The sequence below is a fragment of the Myotis daubentonii genome, chromosome 2, assembly GCF_963259705.1.
Source record: "Myotis daubentonii chromosome 2, mMyoDau2.1, whole genome shotgun sequence".
NCBI lineage: Eukaryota > Metazoa > Chordata > Mammalia > Chiroptera > Vespertilionidae > Myotis > Myotis daubentonii.
This window is the reverse complement of record NC_081841.1, coordinates 89081031-89098892: the sequence shown is the minus strand read 5'-3', so window position 1 is coordinate 89098892 and position 17862 is coordinate 89081031. Positions and strand designations below refer to the sequence as shown.

At 42.7% G+C, this 17862-nt stretch overlaps 1 pseudogene; it reads left to right on the top strand.

Annotated features, from left to right (window-relative positions):
* Positions 1 to 14566: 14566 nt before the first annotated feature.
* Positions 14567 to 16438, top strand: LOC132228008 (tubulin alpha-1C chain-like; annotated as a pseudogene).
* The last annotated feature ends 1424 nt before the right edge of the window (positions 16439 to 17862 follow it).

Here is a 17862-nt window from a genome sequence, read left to right as displayed (position 1 = left end):
GCTGTCACAAAACCACTAGTTCTGCTGATTTTCATTCCAGGGAAGAGTGATTACTTAACAAATGGCCTCATTAAAAAAAGAGAAACAATGCAAACATATGCATTTGTAAAATATGATGGTTTCCTTCATATCAAGAATATACAAAATCTATTGAAATGTACATCAAGTTGAAGAGTCAATAACTTTAAAGTTTAATGTGAAAAGTTCAAAATTAAATATATCTCAGATTATATTAAAAAATTCTTGTATCTCCACTTTTTGATTGTATTTTGTCTCAAGAATCAGGACATTTCACCTATAGATGCCTGGTATAAACACATTTACTTACTTTACCTGTTTCTTCTTTCCAGTGGTCTCTTTAATAGGAACAATTTCTGTAACAGCTATAGGAATGTTGATTAGGCTTATTGACTGTTCTCTGGGCTATGAAATGGACATTCCTACGATTTGCTAGTCCCACTAATACAGTGACTAGGAAAAGAAATAATGTAAGGACATTTTACAGTAATAAGTAATGCTTTATAGTACATTTCTACTAAAAAAGCATTTTAAAATATGATTTAATTTGAGTAGTTAACAACTCCGGAAGATATAGTAAGTATTATAATTTCCATGTTATAGCCCAGGAAATTGAAGGTCAGAGGCAAAGTTCTTTGCCAAAGAACATCCAATGGTTGGCCTATGGTGAATGAAATCTGTCCTCTCCTTCCATTTCTCCACCGCTCTTCTACACAAATTAGAGCTTGTAATACTGAATTTGCAGAAGAGTATATTACATATTTAATGACATGTGTAATTATATATTTAGCAAATTGGGAACATTTCCCCCCAACATTCTAATATCAGAATCTGTTTCAGCAGAAAGTATCCAAGAAATAAAGCTTATCATTTCAAAGTAATATCTTTCCCTTTGGCATCTCTTGTGCTTTCAATTATCTCCTCTATTTATGGATGTCCTGAGCCTCAGATACAGATGATATTTTCAAAAAGTGAAATTATAATAGTTTTCTCCAAGCATCCTCTCTTCCATCTTAGTATTAATGATGGACCTATTGATCCTACAACTGAAGATTTCAGCCTCAGTGTGATTTTGAGATCCCCTCTTAATTCTCTTGGACATATTGAATGGATTAATAAGATTTTTTTTCCTTAGAGTATTACTTGATGCTGCCTTTCCCTCTTTTCTTTCTGAAGTGCTGATCTGGAGACAGACACCCAGTTTGCGTATATTTGTATTCTCATAAAAAGACTCAACCCTTCCTCTCCCATTGTGTGATCTCCATTGTGTAATCTCCTACAAACTAATTGCTAGGGTTTTGTTGTTTTTTATTTTTTTATTTTTATTTTTTTATATAATGGCAGCATTTTCACATCTCATTGAAAATATCAGGATAAAATAGCTGCAACATTTACTCAACTGCAGTAATGCCTCATTTATACTCAGAACATCATCATAAAATGAGGAATTTTAAGTTTTAGATGTTTTCCAGTTACCCCCAAATGTTATATACTAACATTTTTTATTATATATACAGTAGAGGCCAGGTGCATGAAATTTGTGCACTGGGGAGGGTGTCCTCCAGCCCAGCCTGCACCCTCTCCAATTTGGGAACCCTCCAGGGATGTCTGACTGCTGCTTTAGGCCCACAGGTATCAGGCCTAAACTGGCAGTCAGACATCCCTCTCACAATCTGGGACTGTTGGCTCCCAATCACTTACCTGCCTGCCTGCCTGATTTCCCCCTAACTGCTCCCCTGCCAGCCTGGTTGCCCCCAACTGTCCTCCCCTGCCAGCCATCTTGTGGCTGGGGGCGCCGCCATCTTTGAGAGCGGGGTAGTCAATTAGCATATTCTCTCTTTATTGGCTGTGGACGCCACCATCTTTGTGATGGTGTGAGGGTCAATTATCATATCCCCTCTTTATTAGATAGGATATATATTTGATGGTATTACAGATGTCTCCCATTTCTCCTTCTTTACTCCTCTCCACCCAATCCCTCCTCCCCAACCCCAGGTCTTCACCCCCTTTGGGACAGCATGAATAGACCTGGAGACTATTCAGCTAAGTGAAATAAGCCAATAAGAGAAAGAGAACTATCACATGATCTCACTTATTTATGGAATCCAATGAACAAAATGAATTGACCAACACAATAAGACCCAAAGCATGGAGGCATGGAACAGACTAACATACCTCAATGTGAGCGAAGGATGAGGAGGGATAAACCAAAGAACTTATATAATTACTAGGGGCCCGGTGCACAAAATTTGTGCACTGGGTGTGTGGGGGGGGGGAGTGTCCCTCAGCCCAGCCTGTCCCCTCTCACATACTGGGAGCCCTCAGGCGTTGACCCCCATCACCCTCCAATCACAGGATCAGCCCCTTGCCCAGGCCTGACGCCTCTGATAGAGGTGTCAGGCCTGGGCAGGGGACCCTCATTTCCCCCCATCACTGGTTCTGCCCCCAGCCCAGGCCTGATGCCTCTGGCCCAGGCATCAGGCCTGGGCAGGGGACCCCCAGACCCCTCCAATTGCTGGCTCTGCCCCCAGCCCAGGCCTGATGCCTCAGCCAGAGGCGTAGACCCCCATCACCCTCTGATCACCTGATCAGCCCCTTGCCCAGGCCTGACGCCTCTGCCAGAGGTGTCAGGCTTGGACAGGGGACCCCCATCTCCCCCCGATCACTGGCTCTGGCCCCCGCCCAGGCCTGAGGCCTCTGGCCCAGGAATCATGCCTGGGCAGGGGACCCCCATCTCCCTCTGATCGTTTGCTCCACCCCCCGCCCAAGCCTGATGCCTCTGACCCAGGCTTCAGGCCTGGGCAAGGGGACCATCATATCCCCCCAATCCCCGGCTCAGCCCCCCCCCCAGGCCTGATGCCTCGGCCAGAGGAGTTGACCCTCATCACCCTCCAATCACCAATCACCGGATCGGCCCCTTGACCAGGCCTGAGGCCTCCGGCAGAGGTGTCAGGCCTGGGCAGGGAACCCCCAGCTCCCCGCGGTTGCAGGCTCCGCCCCTGCCCAGGCCTAACGCCTCTGGCTGAGGCATCCGGCTCGGGCAGCGGGGACCCGCAGCTGCAGCGGCCCCACGATCGTGGGCTCCACTTTAGGCCTAGGCAAGGGACCCCTAGCACCCGGGACTGCCAGCTTTGACCGTGTCCAGCTCCCATCGCTGGCTCCACCCCTACTTCCTGCTATCACTGGCCAGGGCAGCAAAGGAGCCTGATTCTCCGATCATGGCTGGAAGGCAGGGCAAAGGCGGCCCCAGGGCCGCCTTTGCCCTGCCCCCCAGTTCTTAGCTCCCCCCTGGGTTTCCGATCACTGTCAGTGGCAGGGGGCTTCTTCCTGCTTTCCCTTTCGCCTCCCTGCATTGTGCCTACATATGCAAATTAACTGCCATCTTGTTAGCAGTTAACTGCCAATATTAGTTGGCAGTTAATTTGCATATAGCCCTGATTAGCCAATGAAAAGGGTATCGTCGCACGCCAATTACCATTTTCCTCTTTTATTAGTGTAGATACTAGGGGCCCGGTGCACGAAATTCGTGCACTGGGTGTGTGTGGGGAGGGGAGTGTCCCTCAGCCCAGCCTGCCCCCTCTCACATACTGGGAGCCCTCAGGCGTTGACCCCCATCACCCTCCAATCGCAGGATCGGCCCCTTGCCCAGGCCTGACGCCTCCGCCAGAGGTGTCAGGCTTGGACAGGGGACCCCCATCTACCCCTGATCACTGGCTCTGGCCCCAGCCCAGACCTGAGGCCTCTGGCCCAGGAATCATGCCTGGGCAGGGGACCTCCATCTCCCTCTGATCGCTTGCTCCACCCCCGCCCAAGCCTGACGCCTCTGACCCAGGCTTCAGGCCTGGGGAAGGGGACCATCATATCCCCCCAATCCCCAGCTCTGCCCCCCACCCAGGCCTGATGCCTCAGCCAGAGGAGTTGACCCTCATCACCCTCCGATCACCAATCACCGGATCGGCCCCTTGACCAGGCCTGAGGCCTCTGGCCTAGGTGTCCGGCCCAGGCAGTGGGGACCCGCAGCTGCAGCAGCCCCGCGATCGTGGGCTCCGCTTTAGGCCCAGGCAAGGGACCCCTAGCTCCCGGGACTGCCAGCTTCGACCGTGCCCAGCTCCCATCGCTGGCTCCACCCCTACTTCCTGCTATCACTGGCCAGGGCGGCAAAGGCACCTGATTCTCCGATCATGGCTGGGGGGCAGGGCAAAGGCGGCCCCAGGGCTGCCTTTGCCCTGCCCCCCAGCTCTTAGCTCCCCCCTGGGTTTCTGATCACTGTCAGTGGCAGGGGGCTTCTTCCTGCTTTCCCTTTCGCCTCCCTGCATTGTGCCTACATATGCAAATTAACCGCCATCTTGTTGGCAGTTAACTGCCAATCATAGTTGGCAGTTAACTGCCAATCATAGTTGGCAGTTAATTTGTATATAGCCCTGATTAGCCAATGAAAAGGGTATCGTCGTACGCCAATTACCATTTTTCTCTTTTATTAGATAGGATACCAACTTTTTAAAAAACCATTTGTAACCAAATGCCATCAAGCCAATGACATTAGAGATACCTGAGTTTCACAGGCTCCTTTACCCCTCTCTGCTTATGTCCCGCCTCCATTCCTGTAGTTTTTGCCAATTATTTGTAGGCATCTAACACAGTATTCACACTGCTACAGTGTAAGCTGCATTCCTCCTTAATCCTAATGGAAAGTTCAGTTTTCTTCTACTACTGGGGCTCTTCACTGGGTGAATGGCCCCGACCCTGCTCTCCAACATTTTTGCCAGAGGGCAACACCGTCATGCCATTGCCCCTATGGCAGAAATGGGCTCTGCCTTCTCCCCTCTCCTTAGTCCCAGCCCCTGCCAGATGCTGCCACTCCACTTGTTCTGGTCCACTAGGGTCCTGCTGGTAGTCCAGGCTGCTCTTTGGAGTATTACAATCTTTACTGCTGCACTTGCAGGGATTCGTTGAGAGCTGCCCATGTATTTATTGTGCCAAGGCCAAAAGGTATCTTACAATTGAATGGGGAACCCTAAAACAATGATGTCTGACTTGAGATTTGTTTCATAGTTGAGTTGTTTTATTTGTTTTTGTTAAATCTTAGGTCCACATCATTGATCTAATCACTTCTAGCACTGACCTGTACAAAGTCTCTCTCAAATGTATTCATTTCTTTAAATACTTTTTTATCTTCCTTTCTCACTTCCATTTCCCCTTCTCTTCTTAGTTAATAATTCTAATACATTTAATGCATATCCTTTTGATCTTGCAACTATGCTTTTAAAATGCATATTGTTATTTTGAACAAAAGTCATATTGTGCCATATATTACAACTATTTTTTTTTCTTTGTCACTATGCTCTCAAGTTTGCAATAGGTATGTCTGGAGGGATCGTGTCCCTTTATGGTGCCATGTGTGGGACTTGTTTGAAAATCATACCTAGAAGAACTGCTGGGCAATAGAGTACACAGCACTTTATTTATTAACTATCACAGCACCAGTCTAATGCCACCATTCCACAAGGATTTTTATCCATAGCCACACTGTACTAGTATTTGGAATTATCTGGCAAAGTACTGATGTTAACCAATACTTCTGATTCTTCTCTTCCTGGGAATAAGGTAGTGTTGTATTTTCTCACCCCTTGAAGTTGGATGTGGCTGTGACTAGCTTTAAGCGATGGAATAGGTACAGTGTGATATGAGAGTTGGTACCTGAGTTGCCAGGTGAGGCTCATTTAGGGGTCAATTTATTGTACCTTGTACATCTTCCTTCCTTTGTTTTGAGCTCCCTCACATGACATGCCTTCTAGTAACCTGACATTATGGGATCCCTCACCATTCCCCAGACATAACGAAATATCCTTTAACCTCTATCATTAGAAAGAGATTGCCTCAAGGTGAGGTCCCTGTTAGAGATGTCCATACATGCTCATATTCTTCTGCCTTTGCTGGTAGAGCTTATTGAGTATTTTCTCAAAGGCCAAGTCCATTTTGAACACCAAACACTAGAAAGTACTGCATTGGAAAGATGTACTCAGAAACTCCTGACATGTATAGGGCAGTGTGACCTTAAGCTAAATGAGCCCAGAAAATGATGCTATTTGGAATCGTGCACCTACTTTTCTACAATTTCCTGTTTCCTTTCATCCTATTTCTCAGCAGATGCTCTTCTTCCTGTTGTCAGAGTGCTTGCTTCTCCAGATGTGCTCTCCTCCTCTCCCAGGCTGGAAACTCCATGAAAGCAGGAGCAATCGCTGTTTTTATCACCTTTATCCACGCACTGCATCCTGTCTCCTAGGATGGGCTTAATGGATCTTTTTTATTTGTTGTTTTGAATTTGATAGGACTTGAAAAACATGAGAGGTGGGATTATTGTCACTGGGTACAAAACAATTGTAAATATTTCTTTGGGGAGGGCCCGGCAGATCACAATAGAAAACATGAAGAAGCTTTAGTGTCAAAATTTAATAAGCCAAACTTTTGTTCATTAAGGATCATTTATGCTATAGTACAGTACTTTGTTTTCTAAATTACTGATTGTCAATTCCATTTTAATTAGTTCAGGTCACACAACAAATGCTCTTTGAAATAAATTCCATTTTTATATTAGAAGTTTTTGTTTGTTTGTTTGTTTTTTAATGTTTGCTATGTCCAGAGAACAGCACCTTTGAGGTTTGGGGGATAAAAAATCTTTGGGGAGGAAATCAGAATATATTTAGGGGGACTATGTTCTCTTATTTATAATATCAAATCTATATTAGATCAACTTTTAGTCCCTTCTTCCTCAAATGCACTATTAATTCTATAATTCTATCTCCAAAGCTTTTAATTTTTCTGTTAAATGCCCTCACATTTAAATATTCACAAATATTTTACTTTTTAAAAAAATATGTTTTTATTGATCTTTAGAGAGAGAAGGAAGGAGAGGGATAGAGAGATAAAAACATCAATGAAAAAGAAACATGGATCCACTGCTTCCTATACACCCCCTACTGGGAATCCAGCCCACAACCCCTGGGGGCATGTGCCCTGACTGGGAATCAAACTGGTAACCTCTTGGTTCATGGGTCAACGCTCAACCACTGAGCCACACCAGCCAGGCTTCACACAAATTTTAAAATATCCAGATGCCTGACTTGTAGTTTTATAGATAAACTATCCAGATGTGTTGGTATCCAGAGTCTACATCTGGAAAAAACTAGGCTTTCTTGCAGAAAAGAAAATGGCTTTTACATAGCACACAGCTGAATACATTTTAATGTGCAAGTAAAGAAAAATTTTGTTAGATAATATTTGTTTACCACTAAAAAACCACTGCTAATTCCATATTCTCACAATTATGAGTCATCACTTCAACAGCTGTCCTTTTCAAAGTGTCACCAGTGTGTTTCTAGCTGAAATATTTTTTAACAAGTTCAAATCAGGCAACAGGAGGCCAGCTAAAGGCTCAGAGGTGCTATATACAGACAATTTTTTTGTTTTACTTTTGAAGGTGTATCTTACCTTATTTAACCTCACGTGGGGCACTGCTCAGCGGGGGATTGAGATAGGACCATATCAATCAAGAGCAGCTTGCTGAATTAGCTCAGTTTTCACAATGCTGTGTGCACCCTCCTGAGCCCAAAGAATGGGGAAGAATTGGTCCCCAGGTGCCAGTGACAGCCAAGAAAGGTCTGCAGTATGGCTATTAAGGTAAAAAAGGGGGGCTTTGCAGGCTTTCAATAGTGGCTTGTTCTGACCACTAAGAGGGAAATAAGGATTCTTTCTGGGTTTAGAAATTTATCCAAGGCCAAAGCACTCGTTAGAAATGAGTCAACACTAGAACTCACTGTTTTGCTTCCCTCTCAGACTTTTTTCTCCACAGCACACTGCCTCTGGGTTACATCTTTTATAACTCTTTGCTTTTTTACTTTATTCAGTTTAGAACTTTACGTAGGCAACAAACGCATTTGTTGTGTAGTTTGCAGTATGGTATACTTGAAAATGCATTTCTCGTTTGCTGAGTCCATTCCCCTTTAATAGTAGAGGGGAGTCACGTGTGACCAGAGTGGTGGCGACTATTTTCATTTAAGTTGGGAGAATCTTCCTGGGAATGAAGCTTCATCCTAGCTTACATTTTCTTCGGATGTGTAGTTATTGATTCAGGGCATCTCTTACTAAGCCTAATGCTTTTTTATGTATAGTCTCAAAGCACCACCTTGAAGTGCAAAGTTGTATATTTTTATTTCTGCTGGAAGCTTTGCTTCCTTCTAATACACTCTGCAAACCGTTTCAGAGACTGTGAGGCTTCAGCATTCTGTTTCTCTGAGGATTATGAGTCTCGGTTTCCATTGTTGGCTACATTCTCTTTTAGGTTTACTATTTCTGATGAGAATGCCTGGAAGAGTTCCCACAGAAAAACGAATCCCCCTATTGTGCAAAATATTACCCCTGTTACATTTCCTTTGCATCCCTCTAGTAGCAGTAGCTCAGAAGTAGCTCCAGAGACCTGGCGGTTTAATCATTCCTTGTCCAACATCATGTGAGTTGCACTAATATAATTGTTTTTCTATCAGATGGCTTCATAACACTATCCAAATGCTTTCAGCAGTTGCGCTAAAGGCAGTGTCTATACAACATCTTACATTCGATTAAAGAATGGGAAAATCACTATAAAACAAAAAATAATCAACTTTATGTTTTGAGTAATTTATGAGTCTATACTCTTTCCTAAGTGATCTGAGATTAGATAGAAAATATATGTGGTAGTGTTTAATTTAGGATAATTGGATTTAGTAAGTATAATACAATCAAAAGGAGTCAATTCAACAATAATTTTTCAAGTGCAAGGAGTCCTGCGAGTTACAGTGATGAGCAAAACCTAGTTCTTTCTTCCAAAGGATCTAAAACCCGAAAGGATGAAAACTTATGTATACAAAAAACTAAAACAAGGGTCCCAGGTATGGCCTAGTCTCTGCTTACTGCTGCATTTTGGACTTCCTTGGGCCATTAGAATGAATCAACAGAGCTAATTTGTACCATGAGACTTGAAGTGTTAGGCTAAAGCAGAGGAAAGGAGCTAATGCAGACCTTCACATTGTATTAGGGTGAGATGGAGAAGGATGGGATTGGGTGGAGCAGCTGGGACTCCATTTCAAAGACTGGCCCACAACAAGACTGGTCCCATGGACTTAAAAAAATCCAATAAGTGACCATTTTCTTTTATTAAGAGCCTCTTATATTCAAATGACATCATACATTTTCCAGTAAATCCTCTCAATATAGGAAAATATTTATGGTTTTTTTTCTCCTACAGTTGTTTTCAAATTAGTTTAAAAAAATAAAATAATTTGCCTGACACATGAACATACTATATTCAAAAGATAAACTGAATCCTCCTAACCAAAGCACAATAACAGTTTAAAGAAAAATGTGTTTAATATTGTCCAAACAGAATCAGAAAATAACTTTGTTACCTTCTATCTAGATATATAAAAGGCTAATATGCTAAGTGTCTGACCTTTTGCTTGACTATTTGACCGGTAGCTATGATGTGCACTGGCCACCAGGGGGCAGACGCTCAATGCATAAACATGGAACATGAAACAGATGGATGAATCTCAGAGGGAAGGGGGAGGGTGGGAAGAGATTAACCAAAGATCTTGTATGCATATTAGAGGCACTGTGCACGGATTCATGCACCAGTGGGGTCCCTAGGCCTGGTCTAGGCCCTCTCGCAACCCAGGACCCCTTGGGAGATGTTGGACTGCCAGTTTCGGCCCAATCCCCACAGGCCAGGCTGAGAGACCCCACCAGTGCGCAAATCTAGTCCTGTGGGGTCCCTCAATCTGGCCTGTGGGGATCGGGTCAAAACTGGCTCTCTGACATCCCCCGAGGGGTTCTGGATTGCGAGAGGGCACGGGCCAGGCTGAGGGACCCCACCAGTACACAAATCCATGCACCGGGCTTCCAGTTAAAAGATAATCCCTTCAGCTGGAGGGAGACAGGAGCTGTGAGCAGAAATAGAAGTGTTCTTTTTTTTTTTTTTTTTTAATCTTTATTCATCTCTTCTAACCTGCTTCCACCCATGCCCAAGGCCTTCACCACCCCATTTATTGTCTGTGTCCATGGGTTATGCATATATGCATACAAGTTCTTTAGTTGATCTCTTCCTCCCCCTACTTCCCTCTGACATTCCACAGTCTGTTCCATGCTGCTATGTATCTGGATCTATTTTGTTCATCAGTTTATTTTGTTCATTAGATTTCATATATGAGTGAGTTCATGGGATACTTGTCTTTCTCTGACTGGCTTATTTTTCTTAGCATAATACTCTCCAGATCCCTCCATTTTGAGAGCCTTCTTTTTTACTGCTGCATAGTATTCCATGGTGTAAATGTGCCACAGATTTTTTTCATCCACTCATCTACTGAGAATTCTATGAGATGTGTATTTGCAAGCCACATACTTTTATGCCTAGGTGGAAAAAATGTGGCATAGAGAAATAAACAGGAACATTATTCTGTTTCTATTTGGGCCACACAGTACTGTCTTGGCATGTGAATAACTGGTAGCTTTGAGGGAATCAACAACAGACAGCAAAAGAAAATATGGTCAATGTCATGTGATAGCAATGATGAAAATGGTGAGTTCAAGTGAGAAGCTTCTGACACTTCTCCCTTAGCACTAGGGGAGAATTGGAAGGGATTGTAAGAGTCTGTTAGGTAGCAAGTGTGGGTGATGTGATAACTATTGCAAAATGTTGCAAAGACTGTGAGGCTTCAGCCTATTTTGCACAACAGGGGGGTTCACTTTTAGTGGGAACTCTTCCAAGCAAATTAGATTTAAAATAGCATTCTCATCAGAAATAATAAACCTAAAAGAGAATGTAGCCAGCAATGGAAACTGACACTCAGAATCCTCAGAGAAACAGAAAAGGGATCAGCATGGTCCGTTTCATGTGCACAGGCTGAAAAGGCCTTGTAAGACCTGCCTATATATCTAGACAATGAAAAATAAGTTCCATGAGAGCAGGGCCCAGCTGGTCTTTTTTTATAATGGCATACCAACAAAATACAGGGATGTTTTTGGAAATGTCAAGTACTTCTATTCAGATGGAATGCTGGGCACATGAAAAATTATAGCGGGGATAATATTAGAATGGCCAGATGGAGACAGAACATGGAGAAGGGTAAATGTCATGGTATGGAGTTGAGCATTTTCCCCATATTAATCAATAGCTGTTGAAGGTGTTGCACTGGAAGGTGATGGAGGAGGGCTGGGTTCTTCAGTCTATCATTTCTTATAGCATATGTTTTGTTTTATTCTTCACTTAAACGTACATAAATGCACAGGTGGACTGGAGTATTTCAGTTACGATGCATATACTACACTAAGAGAGATTTTTTTTCTCAAGTGATAGTTATGAGCCCCGAGAAGAACTAATGTCAATGATCTTACTTTGTCTTAGTGAACAGAATGGGGATTTAGAAAGAAAGTCAACTCTTCTGTTCTGAAGTCCAAAAAGCCTTGGATCTTTGTCTTTCTTTCTAGGTGTGAGTCCCTGAAATCTGGAATTTGTTAAATGCTAGGATGTCTTAGCCAACAAGATTGGGCTGTTTGGCTATTTCCAAGATGACTATAGTCAATCAACATTTGCAGAAAACAACTACAAAACATCATCAATTGGTATAGATATAGGTACAGAAACTGTACCTATTCTCAAAATGAATTGTCTCAAAAATTTTCAAAAAGTATAATAGTAACTACAACCATTGTGCAAGTTTCCATTTATCACCAGTTGACTTTGTTGACAAATTATATTTGTTAAACACGCTTGCAGATAAACCAAAAATGGATTTTCCTCTATGCCAGTTTATTTTGTGTTATGTGTTTTTAAAAATATATGAATGTATATTAATGAAATTACATTTATATGAAAATGCATTTGTTTCTGTCTGAAAATTCAACAGAAATGTGAAAATTAGGACAAATTGATTGCTGTGTTCTATCAGTTATGGCTGTGTCATGGGAAGAAAATGAGCTTTAGAGTTGTGCCTTCCAATTTGAACACTTGGGAGCTATGGGTATCTGGTAACATCACTTAATATTCAAAGAAATATTCAAAAATTAAAGTCATTTAATTTATCTTGACTTCAGAATATTAGCTATAAAATAGAGATGACATTAGCTATAAACCAGATTTATATGAATAAATAAAATGTGAAAAAATACTTTGCATATTGTTTTGCTAGTAGAGAATATAGACAATTTTAGCTGTCATTTGATTCCCCTTCTATCCTACATCAGAGAGCTGTTTTAAATTATATTTTAAAAAGATTATTATTGGAATTTATTCTTTCTTACTGACATTTATGTATTGTGCTATTTATTTTTTGATAAAATCAAATGAATTTGAGGCAGCTTACACTATTAAAAACAAAATAATTATTAAAATTATTAAATTAAAATACAGAATAAATCTCACCACAAATATTAAAAAATTAATGATGTGAATGAATAATTAATGTTCTTTACTGTAGCTTTCAAAGCCATACACAATATACAATAAAATTTACCTTTTCATGCTTATTTCATACTACACAGTATCACACATCTTTTGCTCCAATCAAACAAGACCATTTAGTAATCCCTATGTAGTTCATTGACCTTTTCTTCTACCTGAAATACTTTTCCTCCTCTCCAAATCTTCAATAAGAGCATAGTGAAGATGCTAATCTCATTCATACAGATCTTCAGACAGCCCCAGATCAAATGTTTCCTTTTCTGCCGGGAGCCGGTCCATGCTTGCTGTTTCAAGGGACCTGGCATATATGGCATACTGTTCTTGGCACTATGTGTTTTAACCAAGGTCTCTGAGAAAGGTGGTTTCCCCAGGTAGGGATTTTCCCCTGAAGTTAGGGAGGGAATAAAACCTCTTAACTAAGTGCCAGGCGGGTAATTAATCCCTTTAACTATGAACAATCATGCTTAAACTACATAATCTTTTCTCCCTGGAATGGAGATAAGAAACGCCCTAACCTTTGTAATAGAGATTGATAGGATTGAATCAACTGGTATAAATACAGTTGTAACAAGACAGAAACACTCAGAACTCAGAACACAGAACTCAGGAGACAGAATTCAGAAGACAGAACCTACACGGAGCCTAGAGACAGAAGAACTTCGCTGGCGAGAGCATGCCAGAGGATCCTGGACCGGGACTGGCCTCGGAGCCTAGAGACAGAGCCTAGCGGGAGAACATGGCAAGGGATCCTGGACTGAACCTGACTACAGAGATTGGCAGGAGAACCTGACTGGAACCTGGACACTGAACCTGACTGGAGAGCCTGGACAGAACCTGGCTGGAGAACCTAGCGAGGGAACATGGCTACAGAACCTCGCTGGAGATCCGAAGCAGAACCTCTCTGGAGATCCGGGCTGGAGATCCTGGCTAGGCTGCTGATCAACTGAACGCTGTCTCCGTGACATTCCTTCTTCACCGACTCCGTCCACACCTTTGGGGACCCCTGGACCCGCTGGGGCAGGACCCCGGCACTTTTCCTCTTTGCTCTCCTCTTAATTCAGTCTTTAGGAACCTTCAATAAGCATGATGGTACCTAGCCTTGTTTGTTCCCTTGCCTTAGCTTCTCTTCTCCCCCTGACAAGTATAAGAGACAGTAATCTTGGTTAAACATGGGTTGGGGAATTTACTTTTTCTCCCCTGCAGTATCCAGATAGTATTTTCCTTTTTGCATTGTTATTTATTAATTAAATTGTACTAGATGCAACCAGAAGCATGGATATAAGGGTCAGATTGACTGGTGCTCCAGGGGTGGGATATCTGGATAAAGAAGGTGAAGGAATTAGCTAAAGAACATATACTCATATTCCATGGACATAGACAATAGTTTGGTGAAGACCAAAGGAGGTGGAGGAGGTAGGCAAAGGGCAGATGCAATTATGTCAACATTAAACATTCAATAAATAAATAAATAAATAAATAAATAAATAATACTAGATAGAAATATAATACTAAGTCATATTTGAGCTTCCTGACAGCCAGAGGGAAAAAGTATAAGTAATTTAGTTGTCTACTAAATAAAGCATGGAAAAGTCATTTGAAAATACTATATATTTTATTCTGATTTCTAGGATTAACTTATCTCATAGATCATTATAATGTTTTTACATGATAATTGGACAATAAGTGAAAATATAATTCTTAAAATACTTTAAAATCTTTGTTAAAACTGGATATACACAAGAAGAAGAAAAAAGAATCTAGATGTAGATCTTACATCCCTCATAAAATTAACTTAAATTACAGAACAAAATATAAAATGCAAAACTATAAAACTTCTCAAAGATAATATAGGAGAAAATCTAGATGATACTGGGTTTGGTGATGACTTTTTAGCTACAATACCAAAGTCATGATTCATGCAAGAAATGTTGATAAGCTGGACTTCATTAACAAAACACAATGTCAAGGGAATTAGAAGCCACACACTTGGAAAAAGTATTTACAAAAGACCCATTTGCCATTTAAAATATATAAAGAAGACTTCTACCCTGGTTTCTTGGTAGTCTGTCAGTGGGAGGTCCTTGTTCCCATTCCCTCTCATTTTTCAGCCCCGCGGAGCCCTACACATCTCAGTTATGCGTGAGTGCATCTCCATCCATGTTGGCCAGGCTGGTGTCCAGATCGGCAATACCTGCTGCGAGCTCTACTGCCTGGAACATGGCATCCAGCCCGATGGCCAGATGCCAAGGCCATTGGAGGGGGAGATGACTCCTTCAACACCTTCTTCAGTGAGACGGGTGCTGGCAAGCATGTGCCCAGGGCAGTGTTTGTAGACTTGGAACCCACAGTCACTGATAAAGTTCACAATGGTACCTGTTGCCAGCTTTTCCACCCTGAGCAGCTGATCACAGGCAAGGAAGATGCTGCCAATAACTATGCCCGTGGACACTACACTATTGGCAAGGAGATCATTGACCTGGTCCTGGACCGAATTCGGAAACTGGCTGACCAGCACAGGCCTTCCGGGCTTCTTGGTTTTCCACAGCTTTGGTGGGGGATCTCGTTCTGGGTTCACCTCCCTGCTGATGGAACATCTCTCCGTCGATTATGGCAAGAAGTCCAAGCTGGAGTTCTCTGTAGTAGAGCTCAGGAAGTATGTCTCAGCGCTGTGGCTGTTGCAATGGTGTGAGCACACTCCACCATGACATGCTTCCTCGGCACACCAGGAAGTAGCAATGCCCGCCTGAACTAACTCCTAGAGCCACATGCATAGTACCCCAGCCTTTCAGCCATTGGTCGCCTATAGCAATGTGTCTCCCTCTGATTGGTCGCCTATAGCAACGTGTCTCCCTCTGATTGGTCGCCTATAGCAACGTGTCTCCCTCTGATTGGTCCCCTCATGCTATATATACCCCTGTAGTTCCTCAATAAAACGGACCTGCGTCAATGAACCTGGTCCCTGGAGTCGTGCATGCAGATGCCCCAGCCCGTTGGGGCTCCGTGGTCCTCACCCCCGAGGGACCCCCTGCTTCAGTTCTCCATTTACCCAGCCCCCAGGTCTCCACAGCTGTAGTTGAGCCCTATAACTCCATCCTCACCACCCACACCACCCTGGAGCACCTGATTGTGCCTTCATGGTTGACAGTGAGGCCATCTATTACATCTGTCCTAGAAACCTTGATATTGAGCGCCCAACCTACACTAACCTTAACTGCCTTATTAGCCAGATCGTGTCCTCCATCACTGTATCCCTCAGGTTTTATGGAGCCCTGAATGTTGATCTGACTGAATTCCAGACCAACCTGGTGCCCTATCCCTGCATCCACTTCCCTCTGGCCACATATGCCCCTGTCATCACTGCTGAGAAAGCCTATCATGAGCAGAAATCAGCAATGTATACTTTGAGCCAGCCAATCAGATGGTGAAATGTGACCCTCGCCATGGCTTGCTGCCTGTTGTACCGTGGTGACCTGGTCCCCAAAGATGTCAATGCTGCCATTGCCACCATCAAGACCAAGCACAGCATCCAGTTCATGGACTGGTACTCCACTGGCTTCAAAATTGGCATTAACTACCAGCCTCCCACTGTGGTCCCTGGTGGAGACCTGCCAAAGTGCAGTGAGCTGTGTGCATGCCGAGCAACACCACAGCTATTGCTGAGGCCTGGGTTCGCCTGGACCACAAGTTTGACCTGATGTATGCCAAGCGTGCCTTTGTCCACTGGTACATGGGTGAGGGCATGGAGGAAGGAGAGCTTTCTGAGGCCTGTGAGGCATGGCTGCCCTTGAGAAGGATTATGAGGAGGTTGGATCAGATAGTATTGAGGGAGAGGATGAGGGTGAGGAGTACTAACCTGTCAGCTGCGATGTTACACTCCAGTGTCTTGAGATTGTCTTATTTCTGTTGTTCTGTGAAGTCTATTGTATCCTAAAGTTGTTTTCATTTTGAATATATATATATATATATATATATATATATATATATATATATATATAACTTTTAAAATTCAACTATGGGAAAACAAACCATCTGATTATAAAATGGGCCTAATATATTAATGGACACCTCACCAAAGAAGATACATAGATGACAGGGCCTAATATATTAATGGACACCTCACCAAAGAAGATACATAGATGACAAATAAGCTCTACATCATGTGTCATCTGAGAAATGCAAATTAAAAAAACAAGATACCACTACACACCCATGAGAATGGCCAAAGTCCAAATTTGATCTTATACAAGAAGCCAAGAGGCAGCGGCAAAAATTCAGAACACTGACAACACCAAATGCTGGCGACAATGTGGGACATCAGAAGTCTCACTCATTGCTGGTGGGAATACAAAATGGTACTTTAGAAGATTGGTGTTTTGTTTTGTTTTTATAAAACTACATATACTCTTACCATTTGATCTAACAATAGCACTTCTTGGTATTTAATCAAAGTAGTTGAAAACATGCCCATGCAAAAACCTGCACACAGATTTTAATAGCAGCTTTATTCATAATTGCCCATACTTGGAAGCAGCCAAGATGTCCCCCAGTAGCTGAAAGGATAAATAAACTGTGGCACATCCACACAATAGTATATTATTCAGCACTAAAAAGAAATGATCTATTGAGCCATGTAAGGACATGGAGAAACCTTAAATGGATATTGCTATGTGCAAGAAGCCATTCTGAAAAGGCTACATACTGTACAATTCTAACTATATGACATTCTGGAAAAGGCAAAACTAAGGAGACGGTGAAAGCATTAGCGGTTGCTAGGGGTTGGGGGTGATCTGAGGGGGAATGAATAGGCAGAGCAGAGAGGATTTTTTGAGCAGTGAAAATATTCTATATGATACCATAATGATGGATTTATGTCATTGTACATTTGTCCAAACCCATAGAATGTACAACACCTAGAGTAAACCCTAATGTAAACTATGGGCTTTGGGTGACTATACTTCATCAATGTAGGTCCAGCAATTGGAGAGATGTTGACAATGGAGGAGGCTGTGCATGTGCTGGAGAAGAAGCATATGGGAAATCTCTACACCTTCCCGTCAATGTTGGTATGAATCTGAAACAGCTCTTAAAAAGCACACACACGCCCTGACTGGTTTGGCTCAGTGGATAGAGCATCAGCCTGTGGACTGAAGGGTCCCAGGTTCAATTCCAGTCAAGGGCATGTACCTTGGTTGAAGGCACATCCCCAGTAGGGGGTGTGCAGGAAGCAGTTGACCAATGTTTCTAATTCTCTATACTTCTCCGGTCCTCTCTGTAAAAAAATCAATAAAATATATTAAAAAAACAAACAAACAGTAATTCAGAGAAAATTAGTTTAAAAAACAAACACACACACA